The sequence below is a fragment of the Crinia signifera genome, chromosome 1 (genome assembly GCF_055691185.1).
Source record: "Crinia signifera chromosome 1, ASM5569118v1, whole genome shotgun sequence".
NCBI lineage: Eukaryota > Metazoa > Chordata > Amphibia > Anura > Myobatrachidae > Crinia > Crinia signifera.
In genome coordinates this window covers 382,356,186-382,378,229 of record NC_139217.1, presented here as the reverse complement: position 1 = coordinate 382,378,229, position 22,044 = coordinate 382,356,186, and positions in this window count along the sequence as shown.

Below are 22,044 nucleotides of genomic sequence, written 5' to 3'. Positions count from 1 at the left end.
TCCAGTCCCAGGAACTGTCATCATAGCACAGGTGCCGGGAACTCTGCGGGGACCAGGAGAAGAGACGGTGGCGGTGACAGGGAAAGGTGGGGGGTGCCTGCATCATAGTACCCCTGTAATGGCTGTGGCCAGAGGCAGCCCCCTCCCCCGAAATGGTACGAGCCACCACTGCACATGTATATTCATTACTCATTGACATATTTCAAAAGATTCACAGGCTGAAAACTGCTTCATAAACATTTTCTAGGTATAAACAGATGAAGCCACCGCAATCTAGCCGTACCTTGGTGCGCAATTTGCTGAAGCCCGCCGGCTCTCGTGCCCCATCCACGGCAATGGATATTTGCGTTTCCACGTTCGCTGGTGCGTGCCAGGAATGAACCGATTGGGTGTGGGCTGGTTGAATGAAGGAGGCTCTCTCTCTCTATATATATAAATATATATTTATATATATATATATATATATATATATATATATATATATATAGCCTCTTCTGCTGCCTGATAAAGGGCCTACTAAAGTCCGAAAGCTTGTAAACTTCACATCTATGGAATGATTTATTGCAGTTGAGAAACCCGTGGGTGCTCGTTCTCTTCGGGGTACACATACCTTTTATCGAGGTGTGAGAATGGTTCTCATACTTTGGTATGTGTACCCTGAAACGTTGGACACTGTGACAATTTGAAATATAAATGTTTTTGCAAGTAAACCGTCTCCAAGTGCCGCTTTCTTTCTCTATATCCACGAGTTTAAGGTGAAAACAATCTTTAGTGACTGACGTTTCGGGGTATGACTACCCCGTATTCAAGGTGTACACCTTGAAAAAAGGGGCATCCATACCCAGGGCCGGCGCTACCACTAGACAGCTTTAGGCAACCCCTTGCTCAGCCCAACATTGTTATTCAGTACCTACAGTAGCAGCAGGTCCTATGAGCAGCCATCTGCCCCTCTCCAGCAGTGGGGATACAGCGTTGTGGCAGCAAGAGGCAGCACAGCCTCCCTGCCAGTAGCACCCTCAGGACACGGCAGACTGCAGCCTGCCTGGCAGGACTATAGGAGACAACGGGGGCAGCAGGGAGCAGTAACCATTAGGAGATGGGGGCAGCAGAGGTGAGCAGTAACCAATAGGAAATGGTTATGGCGGTGGGGAGCATGCAGCAACACCGGGAGACTGTGGCGGCAGAGGGGAGCAGTTACCACCCACACTAACCTGGCCAGAGGTAAAATCCTCATTGTTTTTGTGGTAGTGCAGCCATCGGCAGACTGGGCTGGGAGGCAAGATGCCAGCTGCCGCCAAGCTGGGCCACTTCTTTAGCCCTAGGGCCACCATGATATATGTAAATTCTGACTGCCAGGAAAAATCCTCTGCTGGCTAGTCGGCTTTCAGGCAAAGTTATGTCTAGCAAAGTGCAAAACTTTAGCAGATACCATGATGAAGGGGGCACCCCATTTTAATATTAGAGCAGATTTTTTTCAAATGGATTGGAAATGCATACAGGAGTCCCACAAATCCTCCCCTCCTCTCTCCCCTCCTCCTCCTCCCCCTCCCCCTCTCACTCCCCCCTCCTCCATATCTCTCCCCCCTTGCCTCCTCCAGCTGCCACATTTTTCCACTACTACTCCTATCCAGCCCCTACTACTACCACCCTCACCCCCACCACCTACTCCAGCTGTCATGTATCACTACAACTCCCCACCACCTGTCATGTGTCCATACTACTATTATATCTCTGGATGGCAAAAATAATTATTGACACTGGGTATGGATGTCTATATGTATGTATGTATGGGTGAGAAGCCTGGGCCACAAAGGTGTCAAAATGGTAAAACTTGATAAATGTTCTCTGACCGGACCAAGTAGCTGCCCTACATATTTGTAGAGCAGAAACCCCTCCGGCAGCCGCCCATGAAGGACCAACCAAGCACTTTGAATGCGCTGTAATAGAACAATGGGGCACCTGCGAAGCCACCTGGCCAAAGTCTGTTTTGATACCAGCCAACAAGGTGTTGATGAATCGCACAGTATAAACAAAGCGTCAGACGTGTACAGAAGCTGTCCTGGAGACGTAGATCTTGAGGGCACGTACCACATCCAGAGACCTGGAGTCACTGGAATCATCCAGAAAGGCCAGCACAACAATAGGTTGATTGATGTTGAATGAGGATACAACCTTTGGAAGGAATGACGAATGAGTCCGTAATTCAACCCTATCCTCATGGAAGATTAAGAACAGTGGACAACAGGATAGTGCACTTAAATCTGAAACCCTTCTGGCTGAAGCCAGAGCCAATAGTAGACCGTCTTCCAGGTAAGGTACTTGAGGTCTACCGATTCCAATGGTTCGGACAATGGAGACTGTAAGAACGAAAGCGCCAGATTAAAATCCCACAGCGCCGTGGAAGGATGGAAGGGGGGTTGGATTCGCAACACACCCTGAAAGAAGGTTTGCACCTGAGGCAGTAAAACTAATTTTCTTTGGAAGAAAATAGAAAGGGCACACACCTGCACTTTTAAGGATCCCAGGCACAGACTTCCAGAGAGACCCGCCTGTAGGAAAAAGAGAAGGCGAGCCAATTTGAATGATCTGGTGACCCCCACACATGGAAATATATGCTCTCCAGATACGATAATAGTGAACTGAAGTCACCTCCTTCCTGGCACGTAACATTGTGGGTATTACTGCCAAGGGGATACTCACCATCCTGAGGATTGACCTTTCTAACATTAAATGAAGCCACCCTTGGGACGGCAAGTTGTGCTGCAGAGGTAGAGGCCACGGTTCATCCATGAGAAGAGACATTAGGCAGATGTACCAGGACCGGCAGGGACAGTCCGGTGCTATGAGAAGTACAGGTAGACAAACTGGTAGTCTGTTGCTATGAGAAGAACAGGTAGACAAACTGGTAGCACCAGGGGATTGTGAGAGCATCCACCCCTACTGCTGCCAGATCCTGTGTCCGTGCACAGTACAGGAGTAATTGATGGTTGTGGTTGCAACCCCACTGATGTATCAGTCTTTTGACGACCTGAGGATGAAGTTTCCATTCTCCCTGATGCACCTCGTGCCAACTGAGGTTGTCGGGTTCCCAGTTGTCTACACCGGGAATGAAGACTGCTGAGATTACCGTGAGGTAATCTTGAGCCCAGAGCAGAATACAACTGACAGTCTTCATCTCAGCATGGCTGCGTGCTCTGAAGGGTAAAAAAAGGGGCAGACTAGATGGGCCAAATGGTTCTTATCTGCCGTCAAATTCTATGTTTCTATGTTTCTATGTGTCCTGTCTTGTTTGTTTATGTATGCCACAGCCATGGCGTTGTCGGATTGTACTCTAATGGATCTTTCCAAAAGGAGACTTGTGGCTTTCAGCAACGCGCTGTAAATAGGTGAAGTTCGAGAATGTTTATCGGGAGAAGCTCCTCCTTCAGTATAATTTTTGGGCAAAATATGCAAATTTGTTAACAATCATTTGGACTAATGATTAAATGTCTCTTATTTGCATAATTTGGTTTTGGCATCTGTTGCATGCATTTTGCAAATAGTTGCATGCATTTTGCAAATAAAAAAGCAAGTAGCATAAAAAAATTCAATGAGAAGTCCTGAAAATGTTATAAATAAAAAGGTTAAAGTGAAAAAATAAAAATAAAAAAAAATAATAATACAAATCATTAAACGATAAAGGTGAATGATATGTATCGCATATATATCATACTTTCTCTATCGTTGTATATGTTGTAGAATAGACCATTAAAAAGTCATATTTTCCAACTGGATAGATGATAAGGTTTATATTACCATTCTTATGGTGATTCACTGATGGACACTGAAGAAAGGGGGAAAAAAAATTGTAAACTCAATGTGATAGGCAAATCGCAGCATTCCCATTGCTATATACAATTTTTAATGAAATAATTTTTATTATCATTATTAAAATTATATATGATTGTAATACTCAATTGATCCGACTCACTCATTAGCAATCCATTCCCTTTTGTTCTTTGTATATTATATGTTTGGGGTTTGACATCCCCTAGTGGGAGCTGCTTGGCTCTACACCCATACAGGCGCCTGTTCTTTTTGACCCTTTGGGTCATAAACACACCCCTTTTCTCTACCGGCCTTAACTGGCTAGCAATTGTTTCAAAAAATGTCCCTAAAACTATTGGTTTACGTAAATAAAAGCTATTTAAACCTTATTCAGTATAATTTTTGGGCAAAATATGCAAATTTGTTAACAATCATTTGGAATAATGATTAAATGTCTCTTATTTGCATAATTTGGTTTTGGCATCTGCTGGAAGATTAGCCCCCAGCAACTGCCACCAGACTCTTCTGACATGGTGGTGGTGGTGGTGGGGGGGGGGTGTTATCGACCCATGTGAATGGGCATCGTTCATAGCATACACTAATTTTTTTTTTTTTTTTAATAGACTTTTTATTGAATTTTTAAGAACAAGAATATAACATACAAGATTGTTATACACATCAAATAATGATCAGGCAGTAAACAGACAATTTCCATCATACATACTAGTTTCTTGACCCCATTTGCCTTAAGGTACTTGGATAAACAAGATCATCATAATTGAACATATTAAGAATATATCCATTCCTACCGGAACATCTAGTTTAATCAACTTTTATTTAAAACATTCCAATCGCCCTCTCCCGACCCTTCACAGCGTTCCCTATGGCCAGACTAACGTATCATATATTCTTTATCCGAATATCCTAAACTGGATGGATTATTTCGGTTCCGATCAGTTCGATATCGCTTCTAATTTGTGAAGGTACTGCTAAGGCCTTTGTTACCCTAACTTAACAGAAGGGGGTCTCTAAATAGTCCTTGGTTTAAGCCCAGAGAATTTTGTATTGTTATAGAAGTGTCTTAGGACGAGTAAATACTCGGTAGGTGGATGGCGGTAGTTGTGAAACTAAGCACTATTATCATCCAAGATTGAAGTTAAACAGTGTAAACCTTCAAACATACAAACATATAAACATATAATTTAGCTACGAAGACAGAGAGGGAGGGGGAGGAGGAGGGGAATTAAGGGTTTCAATAGGGATAGCAGCGATCAGTCAGAACAACATTATTTGTACATCATAAGTCTTACTTTAGTCATTTCGTAAGTATGGATTGGGTTTCATCAAGCTATTGCATTATCCTTTTCCGTGCAGATCCCAGCAGGTGTGGGAGATTAACAATTCAAAATAGAGCAGGTTCCTGAGATCATAATTACCATGTTATTGGATGGCCAGTAGTGAAATGTCTTGGTATGTTCTACTCTCCTGTCGGTCTATCTAGTATCAGAGGGCTGACTCTACTCCACGAAGAGGCTTCGAAGTAATTTAAGATAATGCGTCTAGAGTCTTCATCTAATGACATTATGTAATCGTGCCATTTTTTTTTAAAATTATGTATGGAGCTATTTTCTTGTAAAATGACGGATTTCAAATCGAAATACAGATATTGCAATATTAAAGATTTCAACTCATAAATACTGGGTGCAGACTTTTTAATCCAATATTTTAGAATTAATTTCTTTGCTAAAGTAAAAATTAAAACTAGAATAGGGATATTTTGTGTGATGATAGAGTTTACATTAGGAAATTGGAAATTCAGTAAGAGGCAAATCTCAGGTTGCATAGTTATGGATGTTTGCAGCATGGAATTAGTATATATAATTGTTTTATTCCAAAATCTACGTACTTTGGAGCATTCCCAAAAGCAATGAAGAAATTTAGCATTAGTCATGGAGCATTTATAACAATGCCCTGGGTCTTCCGCTACCATATATTTCCTTTGAGCTGGAGATATAAAAGCTTTATGTATGAATTTTAAATGCGTTTCTTGAAGATATGCCGAAGGCAAGAATTTGGTTAGTAAGCAATAGTTCTCTATATAATTTGCCGGCGTATCTAGTCTAGAGGGTAGATCAGGTTGCCATTTGTTTTCCAAGGTTTTCATTTGAGTGCTGAGAGGGAAATTAGCCTCTATAAGGTGAGGATATAGGAGGCTTAGTCTGTATTTCCTTGAGATTCTGTAGTGTAGAATATTAAGAATCGGGTGAGAAGGAAAAGTGTTATTTGGTGGAAAGTCTAAAGATTGGGCATAATGTCTAACCTGGAGGTAAAGGTAAAATTGGGAGTTCGGGATTGAGTAAGATTGAGCTAATATATTAAAAGGCAGAACTCCACCGCCTGGGTCGAAGACCTTGGTCACCAGAGACAAGCCACTTTGTTTCCACTTTAAAATTGTAGCATTAGAAAGAGAGGGGGGAAAGCTGGGGTTACCCCAGAGCGGGATATAAGGAGAGACATATGGTTCCCGTCTAAGTTTTTTGTGTAAATAGATCCAATTTAAGTAAGTATCTTTAAAAATAATATTATCTAGTACCACTTTCGGGATATCTGCAGATCTCTGGTGGAGTAAAGCTGCTGGAGAAAAGGGGTAAAAAATGGCACAATCTAAATCGTTGTCCGTATAAACGGATTGTTCTAACAGCCAATCACCCGCGTATCTGAAGAGAACCGAAGCCGTATATGCTTTAAAATCGGGTAGTCGCAATCCTCCATGCGATTTAGGAAGTGTTAGTCTATTCAATGCGATCCTTGACCTCTTGCCCCTCCATAAGAATTTTGATAGGGAAGAATTTATTTTTTGTATATCTGCTTGTTTCAATGCTATAGGAAGGAGTTGGATAAAATAAAATATTTTGGGAAATATAATGGACTTAATTACCGCTGCTCTTCCGAGTAATGAAAGAGGCAGTTGGTTCCAGGTTTCCAGGAGCGCAAGGGTTTTAGTGATGATCTGTGTGTAATTTGCCTTATATAGGTTTTCAATTTTATTTGTTATGGTCACTCCTAGATATTTTATCTGGGATTGGGCTATTTTAAATTTATTAAAAATAGGGATATTAGAAGTATCTGCTGTAAAATTCCCCACAAAAAGTAGTTCAGATTTGTCTAAATTAACTTTATAGCCCGATATTTGACTAAAGTCTTGAATCAAGGTTAAAATAATAGGTATTGATGTTTGGGGTTTCGTGACATATAGGATCATATCATCAGCAAAAAGTGATAGCTTTAGTTCATATTTATTGATAGAGATACCTGTGAACCCCTCAGACTGGCGGAGGAGAAGAGCTAATGGCTCTATAGCAATGGCGAATAGGAGGGGGGATAGGGGACAGCCCTGCCTCGTTCCCTTGAACAATTGAAAGAAATCTGAAATCTGTCCGTTACTAACTATTTGGGAGACTGGTTTAAAATAAAGTAATTTAATATAACCAATAAATTCTATCGGAAGACCAAACAATTCCATCGTTTTATATAGGTGGGGCCAAAGGACAAGGTCGAAGGCCTTTTCTGCGTCGATAGACAAGATTATACCAGGAGGTAGAGGGTTATTAACATTTTGCATTTTTTGTATAGCCGTTATTACTTTGCGGATATTAACCACAGACTGCCTTCCCACAATAAAACCTGTCTGATCAGGGTGTATTATTAGGGGCATTAACGGTTTCAAGCGTTCTGTCAAGATCTTTGCTAATACCTTGTAATCGGAATTTAACAAAGAGATCGGCCTATAGGATCCTGGATTCGTCAAGTCTCTTCCCGGTTTCGGGAGGGTCTTAATGAATGCTGCATTAAAAAGAGTAGGGAGAGATTTAGTTTGCAATATGTGATTAAAGGCCTTAGTCAAGGGTTGGACTAATTGACTTTCCATCATTTTATAAAAATTATTGCCAAAGCCATCTGGGCCTGGAGCTTTCCCTTTTTTCAGAGTTTTTATCACTTGCTTTACCTCTTCCGGTGTTATTGGATCCGAAAGTGTTGCAATTTTATCTGTCGGGATTTTCGGGAATATGATCTTAGAATATATCGATGGAGAGGCATCTTCGTCTCTCTCCGCCGGTATATTAGGGGGGGGTTCGTGATTATATAAAGTGGAATAAAAATCTTTCAAAACCTGTGCTATTTGTGAATTGGAGGAAGTCAATGTCCCATCCGCCAGTCTGAGGGGCTGAACCGTAGACGGGTTCCTAGTTCCGTTTAGCATATTGGTTAGCAGCTTACCCGTTTTGTTACCAAAGCTATGATAGCGGTAGTTGATGCTGTAGAGGTATTTGTTACCTCTATTATGTAAGTACTCATTTAAATGCGTACTGGCCGTGTTATATAATTGGCGATTGGTGGTTGTGGGGTTTAGTTGGTATCTAGTGTACGTTTCTGTTAGTTTTTGTTGGAGGGATAAGAACGCAGAGGAATAATTTTTATTTAACTTGGCTACATAGGATAATATATTGCCTCTTAGCACTGCCTTAGCAGTCATCCAAAACAAGGAAGGATTGGAGTCAGCATGTGGCTGGTTATTAGCACAATAGTCACTCCAATCTTTGTTCAGCTTATCTCTAAAAGCGGTTGATGTTAGGAGGTGATTCGGGAAACGCCAGGTAGATCTGGTGGAAGGCTCATCGGTCACAAGCAGTTTAAACCAAACAAGTGAGTGGTCCGAAACCGTAATTGGCTCAATCTCGGTGGCTGTGACTCTCGGGAGCAAGGTCTCCGACCCCATAACATAGTCAATCCTCAAAAAAGTATGATGTGCAGCTGAATGGCATGTATACTCTCTAGCTGTGGGGTTTAATACTCTCCATATGTCTATAAGTCTAAGTGTTGTGGCCAGTTGGGGAACACCAAGTTTAGGTAAAGTTACAGTGCGTGTGTTGCGGTTTGATCTGTCTAAGTAAGCGTCAGAGACCAAATTAAGATCTCCGCAAACTATCATCTTCGTATCCATAATAGGGGTTAGGTCTCTGATTAATCCATTAAAGAAACTTTTCTTATACGTTGTAGGGGCGTAGATATTACATAAAGTGTATAGGTGTGTATGTAAGGATATCTGAGCAATTACGTATCTCCCCTCTGGGTCTTCTATTGTCTTCACCAGTTCATAGGGGATATTCTTTTTAATTAAGATAGCTACCCCTCTAGACTTTGAATTATAACTTGCAGCAGCTATCAACTTCCATCCTAGCATCTGTAGTTTGACCATTTCTGAGGGGATAAGGTGGGCCTCTTGGATATACATAATGTCTAATTTTAGTTTATTTCCGTACACCAATATCTTACGTCTTTTAGCGGGGGAATTAAAACCTCCCACATTGAGGGATCCAATCTTTAATTCTGCCATGACTTACATTGATGTTGATATATTACGTTGTCATATCTGAATAGCTGTACCCATACATTGATAAGCACGTCACTGCTGCTGAAAAGGGGTAAAAACACAAGGGAGGGGGAGACAAGACAACAATTCCTAATAAAATCACAAATAAACAAGTAGGGCTCGAAAAGCGAGCTATCCAGCTGTAAATAACCTAATGTCGGGCCGCGGCCCAGTCCAAAAGACATAGTAATAACTGTTGTGTGTCCTGCACACTCAAACATTGGAATCCGGAGCGAGCTCCCTCCGGATCGGCTTAGAAGTAGCTTTAGCTAATCCTAGCTAATCCCGCCTGAGTCGGGGGGTAAGGAGAAGGGGGGGGGAGGGGGAGGATTAGGGGGGGAAGAGAGAGGCGAAGGAAGGAGGGGGGTGGGGAGGGGAAGCAGGTAGAGGGTCACAGGGTTAAGAAGAGGAGGTGAAAAGGGGCATGAAAAGGGTGTAAATATCAGCAACTATCGTAACTAACAACCATGCAAATAACATTTCCTCGCAAGATTGTAGCTCGTTAAATTTAGCAGAAAGAGAAACAATAAAACAAAAACAAAGGATATACGTTACAATGTCCATGAGAGGTGAGTTGTGTTGATGCCAGGGTATTATAGGAAACTTTCCCCAAAGTTGGCCACTTCAAGACGTATCGGAGATGTTTTCCCCATTGTGGTGAATTTCATTACGTAGAAATTCAATGGCGTCGGCTGGAGAAGTAAAGTCACATTGGGAGTCTTTATGGAAAATTCTTAATTTGGCGGGGTATAGTAACGCAAATTTGACCTTCTCCGCAACCAATCTGCTACAAATAGGAGTGAAGACTTTGCGGGCTTTGGTCACTTCAGCCGAAAAATCTTGAAACAGTCTTAGGCTATTACCTTCCCATTTTAAATTCAAAACTTTCCTGGAGGCTCTCCATAAAGTCATTTTATGAGTATAACTTAAGCATTTGAAGATGAGGACTCTAGGTCGAGTGTCGCCAGGGCGTGGAGGGGGACCCAACCTGTGGACTCTCTCTATGACCATAGAGGAGCATTCAGCTTTGACATTTAGCAATTGTGGTAGAGTCTGCCCCACGAAAGAATCTAGGGCCGGGCCTTTGATAGATTCCGGTAGTCCTATTAATCTCAGATTGCTCCTCCTCGACCTATTTTCAATTTCCTCGAGCTTATTAATGATGTTGTAATTTTCTTTTTCAAGTCGTTTTATCTCACATTGGGCCTCAGCTAGATCATGGGCTATGGACCCAACATTATTCTCAACAATGTCGACCCTATGTGTGAGATTTTGTAGTTGGGATGTGATGTCATTCACCGCTTTAGCCAACAAGGGAGCCATAGTAGAGGTAATTGCATCTACCATGTCATCATAAGTTAGCGGGACAGAATTGGGGGGATGTTGTATGTCGGTGTCGTCATCTTGGTATTCAGGCATAGCCTTTTTTTGTGCAGGGAGAGATGATTCGGCTTCAGAAGCTTTAGAGTTCCCAGGGCCTCTCTTCACCTGTATTCCGCTCTGTTGAGCTGAGCGCTGAGGAAGTGGGGTTGTCTTAATCCTTTCCATTCTATTATTATTTGTATTATTTATTTAAAGAGGTGCAGATATTATGAGGGTCAGGCAGTGTAAGGGCGGGTAGCCGTATTCAATAATCAATGAGAAGCCCGCATCCGGAGTGGAGTTGGCTCACTTATTTGTCACACCCTGTCATGGATCTGAGTCTCAGTTCTCTCTCAAACCTCCCTTGCAGCAGCTCTTGTAATAAGCAGTTGTTTATGCTTAGAAAAGGGGGTCAGGGAGACTTTGTAAAGTGGTCTCCAGCGTCTCCACAAAACCCAGGTATTATCAAGTTGTACCCCTGCACAGGCAGTATAAGTATGATCTGTTTGCCCCCTCACCTCCAGCTGAGAATAAACTGGTGAGGAGCTGGTGTATCAATAGGTGTAGTTGATGGCCATACAAGGCTCTAGCATACGTTCCCCCCCCTTTTTTTTTTTTTTTTATATTTTATATATTTTTTTTTTTTCCTTTATCCGTTTTATATTATTAGAGAGGGATTAGGCTGTAATATAGGGTATATAGGTGCTGAACCTATGACCCTGATGCGATAGGTATGTGCAGGGGTCAGGCCGGCAGGTACCTTTAATGCAGGAGTCTTGTGGATCTGGTGGAGATGGTCGGAGTGTCCAGAGTGCTCTGGGTGGGAGCCCGCTTGAAAGGGCTGGTCAATTCCGGCAGTCGGTCCGGGCCGCGGCCTTCCAAAATGGCGGGCGGTGCAGACAGGCACCGAGCGTCGCAACCCGCAGGAGGAGACGGACTTCCTCCCCGGCTCTGCGACTAGCTCGGGCGGCTCTGGGTGTGATCACACGGCGGCAGGAGTGTCCGGAGATCAAAGTAAGTAGTGTTTACCGGTCTTTAGCTCGTTGTCTCACGGAGCTCCGGTGGAAAGCCGCCTCCCGATATGGCTGCCCATAGCATACACTAATTTAAACGATATCGCTCCGATGGGCCAAAATGAGCAATATCGTTTAATATCAGTGCCCAGTCAATGACGCTGTTAAAATATTGGTCACATCCACCACCATGCTCTCAATTTAGGTCATAAAGCAGATTTTCGGGAATTTCAAGTTTGATAGACCAGGGTCACATGTATGAAAAGGGTAATTATCACAGGCAAGTGGTTAAAACCATTGGGTGATACTGCAACAGTCATTGTAGTTTTGAAAACAGCTACAAATTGAATGAATACTCTAGTCATTCCCAATCTTGGGAATACTCCTGTTGCAACTAATGACAGGGCACATTACTAGCTCTTTGTAGTGGATTATGTTGGCTTTTTTGTACTCTAGGATTTTGACAAAAAACTAACAGACTCTAACAATCCTTTTGATAATCTTTATGAGAACCCCCCTTTCCCTGAAGCAGGGGTTCTCAAACTTGGTCCTCAGGACCACACACAATTCACGTTTTCCAGTTCAACCTGCAGGTGCACAGGTGCATTCATTACTCATTGACACATTTGAATGCTAATTATTTCACCTATGATTCTGTCAGGAGACCTGCAAAACATGCACTGTGTGGGGTCCCGAGGACCGAGTTTGAGAACCTGTGCCTTAAAGCAATGTCCAGTTATAACTTTCTCAGGGAAGAGACAGGTCATAGTACGATTGACATTGGGTGATGAAGGGGTATATTCACTTTCCTTCTACTGCATTATTGGAGATTATTCAAGTTTACGTTCTACAGAAACATTAATTGTGCTTAAAAATACCTTTCATTTGTGGAATAATAGCATAATGGGTATCACATTTCTGTACTCTACAATATATTAATATTATGAAAATAAATATATTGCTCACTTTCTCATTGTTTATTTCTCCATGTATTGCTTACATTAGAAGAAAGAAGAAAGATTAATTGAAATGCCCAAAATACAAAACAATGTCTGCTAAATATATTAAGATTGATTAAAATGATTTACAAATCTGATTTGTTGTACTCATTATCTGATTCATATAATTTGGATAGATCGTTTCGTTTCATGAGTTCTAGATTTGATGTACAAAAGTTTTAGGAGCTACAGTAAGTTTTTTTTCTTATTGACGTTAAAAGAAAATGAGTCTAAAATGTTTTTGTTGAAGTCTGTTAAAAAAAAACTAAGCTTTTGATGATTTTCAGATTTTTTTTTGTGTAGAACAAATTAATTTTGCTTTTTTGCCAAATAGTCTAATTTTCTTAATTTATATTTGGTTTACTTTTAGTTTTGTTGCTTTGAAGAACATTTTTTATACATTTTACTTCTGGGGCAATACCACACTACAGCTCCTTCCCACAATACTGAGAAATGTATATGCCAGTGCTGGCTGAATGATTTCACACAAGACGGTTTACAATGATAAATATTTTGAATAACTATACAGTAAATGAGAATAAAAAACAATTAAAATAATAATACATAATCTCTATTACACTGTCTGGTCAAAGTTAGATCTGACAAAATCACTTAATGTTTAAACGATTGCTGCTCCCAATTTTGCCCGAAATGACATTAAGAATCCTAAACACTTTAGATTCGACACTAGGAGCCTTCTGTTATTTGTAACACTTGACTCTGTTTTAGTTGCACTGTTATATACGTCTAACAACTGAACACGACACTATAGCACTGGAAACTTTGCTTTAATGAATATAGGCTTCGTATTCACTTATTATTCTGGCTCACGGAACAGTCTATTCTTGTATAGATAGAGTTCCTAATATGCCGCTTGATTAAAACCAATTCTCGATAGGACAATTAAGGGCGAAATGCTCTCCCTCCTGTTCCTGGAATAATGCTCACGCTTATTAAATTATGGCCCTGGTGATATGCCTGGCACTAGTTATAATCTGAGAAATACTGCGCTCCACAATTTAATCTATTCGAATTATGAATGTAACAGAAGCATATCAACATGTTATGCACTACCTATGTCTATTGTATGTCAAATGTGTTGTCTTGTAATAATTGTATTTGTAAAAAAAATTTCAATAAAGAAAAATAAAATAAAAATAAAATAGTTGCATGCATTTTGCAAATAACAAAGCAAGTAGCATAAAAAAATTCAATGAGAAGTCCTGAAAATGTTATAAATAAAAAGGTTAAAGTGAAAAAAATAAAATAAAAAAAAATAATAGAAATCACTAAACGATAAAGGTGAATGATATGTATCGTATATATATCATACTTTCTCTATCGTTGTATATGTTGTAGAATAGACCATTAAAAAGTCATATTTTCCAACTGGATAGATGATAAGGTTTATATTACCATTCTTATGGTGATTCGCTGATGGACACTGAAGAAAGGGGAAAAAAAAATTGTAAACTCAATGTGATAGGCAAATCGCAGCATTCCCATAGGGTTGCTCTATGATTTCAAGCGCTCAAGATTCCTGATGGCAAACCACTCAGACATCCATTGTATTTAGGGATTGAGCTAGGTATCCCATATGATTGTTCAATCACAGCATTAGTTCCTTATGGTGATCTAGATATTCAGGAGGTAAGTGGTGGATCACAAATGGGTAGGTAAATTCCAGGCGGTAGGTATAAATAGGTCCTCGGATAAAAGTGTCTGGTTTTTATCTCCGGCCATTCAGCTCCTACCTGTCATTTTTCAAACCAAGCCTGTAACTTCACAGTTGGGAGATGATTGGCCGGTGATAAAAACCATACACTTTATCCCTACACCGAGCTTAATAAATCTGCCCTTCAGTCAGTAGGACAGCTCATGTGAGTGTAATATACTTAGATTCCATATTTGCGGACATGCATTATATTTTTATATACAGTACATACAAAAAATGTATACACATAGATATCGCAGAGTATTTGCAGTTCGATAGACAGGAAGCTGGCCTTTAGGTGAGGAAACATGGGATTTCTGCATGTGGTTTTGAAAATGCAGGCGTTTTTCGAGTGGGTATATAACATGAGCGACCACTTTCAGCCTGCTCTTGAGCAGATTAGCATAAGCCCTGGACTCGTACAAATGGAAAAAACTGTTCGATGGTTCAGTTTTTGCGAATGGACCTGCAAATACATTGCTATTTGCAAAGCACTTGTCATTTTGCACAGGGTGGCTTTTCTTACTGACTGGGCAGTGTCTTCCACTACAAATTCTCTGATTAGCAATCCATGGTTCTATTAGATATTTTAGATCTATTATATCTAAAACTCTGGCAACCACTAAAGAAAATGGAAGAGTTAAAGTCGAGTTGCACACACACCATTTTAGGATAGTATGGCCGCCATCTTGGTTCGCAGAGTTGCGCAAATAAAGTATTATACCCGAGTCTGTGTAGCAAAGTGGACCATAAGCGCAGCCATACTAATACACATAAATTCATAATACCATACCTACACAAAATAAAATATAGTTAATTTAAGGTTTAGTGCACCACACATAGGTTAATCAACAATATACAATTATGTCTGTATAATGTTTAGTATCGTTATGTTCCGTTTCTCATGCGCAGCCCTCCGGTCGTAGCGAAAACTTCGCAACTCATAAGGTCCGATATGTACGGACAAAATCCATAATTCTATGTACTATTTCTGTTAGAGCTGTGTGAGACAAAGGAATCAAGTTATAACCGGTTCTTGTTGCTTTTTACGACCCCGACGACGATGCCAACACACAAAGGACACCAAACTACACTCCCCCTGCACCAATCCAAATCAAGTGCAATACTTTGCTCCAATCACTGAGGACTGGACATTCGAACCCTTGACCAATTGCAATGGCCTTTGACCTCCCCTTCTTGGACCCTATAAAATAGCTATCCCTGAGCTGGCTCGGTCACTTCACCACCACCATCCCTTCACCACTGACCGGGCTAAAATTCTATTTGAACATAGCGAGCTCCGACCAGACTGTGCTGCGCATATCTGATGAGACGGTAAACGGTTGCATTCCTTGTGCTTTCTTATATTGTTTATTGGCTGATTGTATTCTGTACTTGTTTTCTTTCCCCTAGCAGTATTTGACTTGTATTAGTATTGTTAAGGGAATTGTATCACGTGTTATCCTGTATTTCTTCTTTCTGTAACCCCCTTTTAATTTTTGCACCATATGGTGCCAGACACATGGCGCAACATAAGCTGAGTACACACTATACCAGTGGTTCCTAACCGGGGGTACGCTGCAGACCGGATGGTGGAAGAAGTCGCCTATTGCTGTGGAGATGTCAATTAAGGTTTTGTCTGCAGCGTCATAAGTATCTTGTCATGCTATTGCCTGACCAGCAATCCACTGGGAGTTAACCGTGCTGCCCACAGCAGGTGGGCCGATTTCCCGCTTGATGGTTGTAAGCCCCACCTCCTGATCGGCGCACAGAAAGAGCCGCGGGACTGTGGGCTCAGGAGAGAGGGGGGCACTCAATAAATTGGTTGTTATGATCCTCCTCGAGATTATATATTGGTCAATAGATTACATTAATGTTTTGTACTTATCTTATGACACTTAAATTAAGCATTTGCGTTTCATATGTAGTAACTGCATCCAGAGGTATTTGTATTGTGCTGGGTGTATAAGCTTAGTGTTTGTGTTGCAAACTTGCAGATTGAACACAACTCTGTGCTGCATGACAGAGTGCTGGCGTAGATCACTCATTTTGGGACATTTTGGGACTTTTCGCCCCCAGGTTGGCATCCGAGTCACACAGTACCACTGCATGCAATGCCAGCATCAGTGTCTAGGGCACTTGTGCACTGTACTTTAGAAACATTTCTCTCTGTAGTTTCTTTTGTTTTAATGTTACTTCTGGTAACTATACTATAAAATGTAACCAATAACCTGCACCCATCAGGCTGCACAATGTAGTAATAAGCTGTTAACAGTGCATTATCTTCCATTCCAGTGCATTTCATTTCATGCGTCATTTACTGCATTACTTTTCTAAACTATGCGATGGAGGGAGATATTTAAAGTAGTTTGATCCATGTAAAAAATGCAGAATTAACTATATGCATGGTCCGATGATGTCTTTTTGGCATTCCCATCCCATATTGTTAAAAGAATGCTCTTTCTCTATCCTATTCCTCAGCATTGCTTTGGTATAAGGAATTTATGTCTTTCTCACTGATAAAGATAAGATCTCTTGTATCTGAGGACAGCTTGCTGCTGCTGCTGCTGCTGCTACTGCTGATGATGATAACATATAGTCAGTTTTATTATATATTGTGTTTGCTACCATGCTGTATTCACAGAAAGAAAGGTCATTGTTAAAGCTATGCCTATCACTTCTTCATACTTACCTACTACTGTACTCTCCTTTAGTAGACTTCAGAACTTTTGGGGAATCCCCAGGGATCATATAAGAGTGGGTGGAACTTCAATATATACAGAGCTATAATAAAATGGGTACTTGTTTCCTAGCACGGCCACAACGATCATGATCGTGGGCATCGTGAGGAAAAACCGGGGGCATCGCGGCCATCGCAAGCACAAAAAAATCGGGTGCGATGGTCGCGACGCGATGCCCGCGATTTCCCCATAGGGAACAATGTTAAATGCCTCAATTTAGCTGCGATGCCCCCGATTTCCCATAGGAAACAATGTTAAATGGGTCAATTTACCCAAATCATCATAGGGAACAATGTTAAATGGGCCATAAACCCCCCAAAACACCCCTGAACAGTGAAATGTCCCCCCAAAAGTATTTTACGCCACAACACGATCAACGCAAACCCGAAGCGTGGCGAGCGCAGCGAGCCCGCGAGGGGCGGCGGTACGCGTCCTCCGACCTTTTCATACCCCCACTATCCACGTCGACGTGGAGTTGAGAATAGAATAGTGTGGCGAGCGCAGCGAGCCACCGAGCCCGAAGCGTGGCGAGCACAGCGAGCCCCGCGAGGGGACGCGGATACCAGGGACCCAATTGACCCAATTTTACATAGGGAACAATGTTAAATGGCCCACAGACCCCAAATAGCCACCCTCAAGTGTGAAATACCCCCCCCCCCAATTGTTAACGCCACCCCACGATCAACGTCAACCCGAAGTGTGGCGAGCGCAGCGAGCCCGCGAGGGGCGGCGGTACGCGTCCTCCGACCTTTTCATACCCCCACTATCCACGTCGGCGTGGAGTTGAGTATAGAAAGTGTCGCGAGCACAGCGAGCCACTGAGCCCGAAGCGTGGCGAGGGGACGCGGATACCTTCACAGATATCCGCGTCCCCTCGCGGGCTCCACAGGTATCCACGGGGCTCGCTACGCTCGCCAAGCTTTGAGCTCAGTGGCTCGCTGCGCACTTTCTATTCTCAACTCCACGCCGATGTGGATAGTGGGGGTATGAAAAGGTCAGAGGATGCGTACCGCCGCCCCTCGCGGGCTCGCTGCGCTCGCCACGCTTCGGGTTGGCGTTGATCGTGGGGTGGCGTTAACAATTGGGGGGGCCATTTCACACTTGAGGGTGGCTATTTGGGGTCTGTGGGCCATTTAACATTGTTCCCTATGTAAAATCGGGTCAATTGGGCCATTTAACATTGTTCCCTATGTAAAATCGCGGTAATCGCGTCGGTCGCATCGCATGTGATTTTTTGGTCGCATGCGATGAGACCGACGCGATTTACATTTTAACATGCATTTCTATGTGAAATCGCGGGCATCGCATCGGTCGCATCGCATGCCATCATAATGGCATGCGATGTACATGCGATGCCCGCGATGGGCGCCGTTCTAGGTAAAGAGTACCAAAAAAATTTTTAACCTGAGCAAGGTGCAGGGGAGTGCTTGCTGTCCATCGGGCCCCATAACAGCTGCACCCCCTGCACCTTCAGTAGTTCTGCCACTGGACTGGCCTCGCGAGAGCACCGCAAGTACAGGCCATGCCCCTTCCTGCTAGGCCATGCACCCAGAATTTTCATGCGCGCGTTCGGCATGTGACAGTTTCCCTCCTCGTACCTCCTCAATAATGGGAGGTATGAAATAAGGAAATAAGTTTCCATTTGTGAGGATATAGGACAACAGGTTGGCATCAGTGTGGCACAGGGTAAAATTCACACATTTCTCTCCAAACTGTTAGAATTTCTCAAAACTTCAGCAGAAGATAGGTAGTAAATATTGCTGCGTCAGCTTCCTGGGTCATTAAACTGTAAGGCCATTAAGCATCCAGTTAATGCCAACCCTTGAGGCTGGGTAAATAAAAAAAATTGTGTGGTTGTCCTTTGACATCTTCTAAATGTTGGCTTGTTTTTTCTTACCTTGCAGTCATTGTTCTGGAGAAACAATTACATTTCACATTATTAAAGTAATTCAACTAGGAAACAAAACCTAATTTAGCTGTCCACTGGGAGGAAAACATAACAGAGGGAAAGTAACGTAGGTTGGAGAGTTTACAAATTTAAAATGACAGATTGTTACTTTGATTGCTGGGATTTAGCATATTGCAGTGATTTTTGCTACCAACTAGGGTTGTTTGTTTGTGCTTACAAATATAAAATAAGATAAATAAATGCATGTTTGTAAGAAACAAGTTATATCAAGCACAATACACAGAAATGCCAGGAAAATAAAACGATATAATGCAACATTTTTATCCATTCCAATTCTAAACTATGTGATCTGTTTTTGTCAGGGTTGCCTACCCTCCCGGAATGGCCCAGAGGGCCCCGAAAATCAGTGGCGTAACTAAAATTTTGCTACCTCAAGTTAAAATAGTTTCAGGCACCACTCCCCCATAATGCACTTTACACATTACAAAAAAGAAGAAAGGAAGTGGCGCTGGTATTGATGAAATAATCACAAAATATTTAATATTATTTAAAACAACATTGCATGTGGCAATTGTATACAAAATTACCATGAAAAATATACAATAAAAAAATACATAAAATCACAATAAAAAATGTAACAATAACTGGACCAGAGGCTGGAGAATATGGACCCAGTGTGTATAGTTAGGAAGGGAATTGAGTAGCTGAGAAATTCAGATTGCCCTGTGGGCTGATAGTTACCACTGGTGGTCGTTGTCATCAAGTTCCAAAAACTTGTAATGGTCCTCAAATTGATGCGACTGTGGGACCTCGGAGGGTCCGAACCCCAATGTGTGTGATGGGGTGGGCAGCTGGTAAGTGGCCGCAAGGTGTCTCTCACGTCGCTAGAGGCTCCAATAGAAAGGGGTGACCATATGCAGGTGTCCTCAGGGTTGGTAACTTTTAAGACCGGCTGGTCAGTGATCTCAGTTGTGGGAGACCAACCTTGATTCCTGCTTGAGATTGTGGTTTATGTGGTGCCAGCAGTGGTATACCGCAGATGCGGGATGTTCGAGGATTAAATGGCTCTCAGGGTGGAAAAGAGCAGCCCAAGGTGTAGGGAATCCAAGTGATGGGTCCAAAAGGGGTCAGCTTGTCCTTGTCTAGGTTAAATCCTGACGCGTTTCGCTGCTTGTAGGGGTGCAGCTTTTTCAAAGAAAACCTTTGAAAAAGCTGCACCCCTACAAGCAGCGAAACGCATTAGGTTTTAACCTGGACCAGGACAAGCTGACCCCTTTTGGACCCATCACTTGGATTCCCTACACCTTGGGCTGCTCTTTTCCACCCTGAGAGCCATTTAATCCTCGAACATCCCGCATCTGCGGTATACCACTGCTGGCACCACATAAACCACAATCTCAAGCAAGAATCAAGGTTGGTCTCCCACAACTGAGATCACTGACCAGCCGGTCTTAAAAGTTACCAACCCTGTGGACACCTGCATATGGTCACCCCTTTCTATTGGAGCCTCTAGCGACGTGAGAGACACCTTGCGGCCACTTACCAGCTGCCCACCCCATCACACACATTGGGGTTCGGACCCTCCGAGGTCCCACAGTCGCATCAATTTGAGGACCATTACAAGTTTTTGGAACTTGATGACAACGACCACCAGTGGTAACTATCAGCCCACAGGGCAATCTGAATTTCTCAGCTACTCAATTCCCTTCCTAACTATACACATTTGGTCCATATTCTCCAGCCTCTGGTCCAGTTATTGTTACATTTTTTATTGTGATTTTATGTATTTTTTTATTGTATATTTTTCATGGTAATTTTGTATACAATTGCCACATGCAATGTTGTTTTAAATAATATTAAATATTTTGTGATTATTTCATCAATACCAGCGCCACTTCCTTTCTTCTTTTTTATTCTGGTTACCTTGGGGCTGACTACCCCTTTATTAAGTGGCTGCTCTTGGCTTAGCACCCGTGGTAGCGCCTGTCAGTGCACCCTAGGGAGCACTCCAGCATCCCTTTACACATTACGCCACACTCCGTAATGCCACTTGCACTATACACCACACAATGAAATGCCACTTACACTCCCATGGCATTTTAGTGCTGTTTATACATGAGGCCCCCAGTAGTTCCATTTACATAAAGAAAGCCTCAAGTAGTGCCATTTACATAGAGAACACTCCCAGGAGTGACATTTACACACATAATGTGCCCATTAGAGAAGGGGGTGAGAGATGGTGTCAGGAATAGAGGGGGGGGGGAGAAAAGGGGGTGAGCGAGAGACAGTGTCAGTGATAGAAAGAGAGGGGGTAAAAGAGAGGAGAGAGAGGAAGACAGAGGGGTTAGAAGGGGGTAATAGAGACGGTGTCAGGGATAGAGAGAAAGAGGGTTAGAGAGAGGTATGTAAGGAGAGAGTAATCAGGAGAGGGGTGTGTGAGGAGAGAGTGAGCAGCAGATGGGAACCTGTGTAGGAGGGGGTGCAGCGGATAAGAGAAAGTGAAAGCGCACAGAAATAAAGAAGTCACTTTGCATAAAGAGCCTTTCCTTATATGGGACTGCTGTGGTTCCGCTGCTCTGTGGTGCTGGACATGCTGAGTGGATGCTTACGGGGACTATGACTGGAGGAGCTTCCAGTGTCAGATCAGCAACACATGCTTCTCCAGCCTATGTAGTTGCCAGCACACTGCCGGAAGAGCAGAGTGAGTGACTTGTGATAGGGTCGGGGTCACCTGGCTCCCCCCCCCCCCCCCACACACACACACCCCTACCTATGTGCAGCACTTCCCTGCGGATGGTCCGTCCGGTCGAGATGGCGCCCTTGGTTTGCCGCTGTACAGTATGCAGACACTTACTTTCCCTAATGGGCTGCTTCTATAAAGGGGGAGGTGGATGGATTGCTATAGCAGGCGCTATCCTCAGCGGCCAGGTAACGAGGGAGCGGCACTGGCGGGCTGGCAGGTGTCCCTGCTGCAGCGACTGTTTTGTTCCCAGCACTCTCCTTAGAACCTGACGGTGGGTCTGCTGCACTGTAGTTACGCCACTGTAGCGAACCACAGTGGGTTACTAA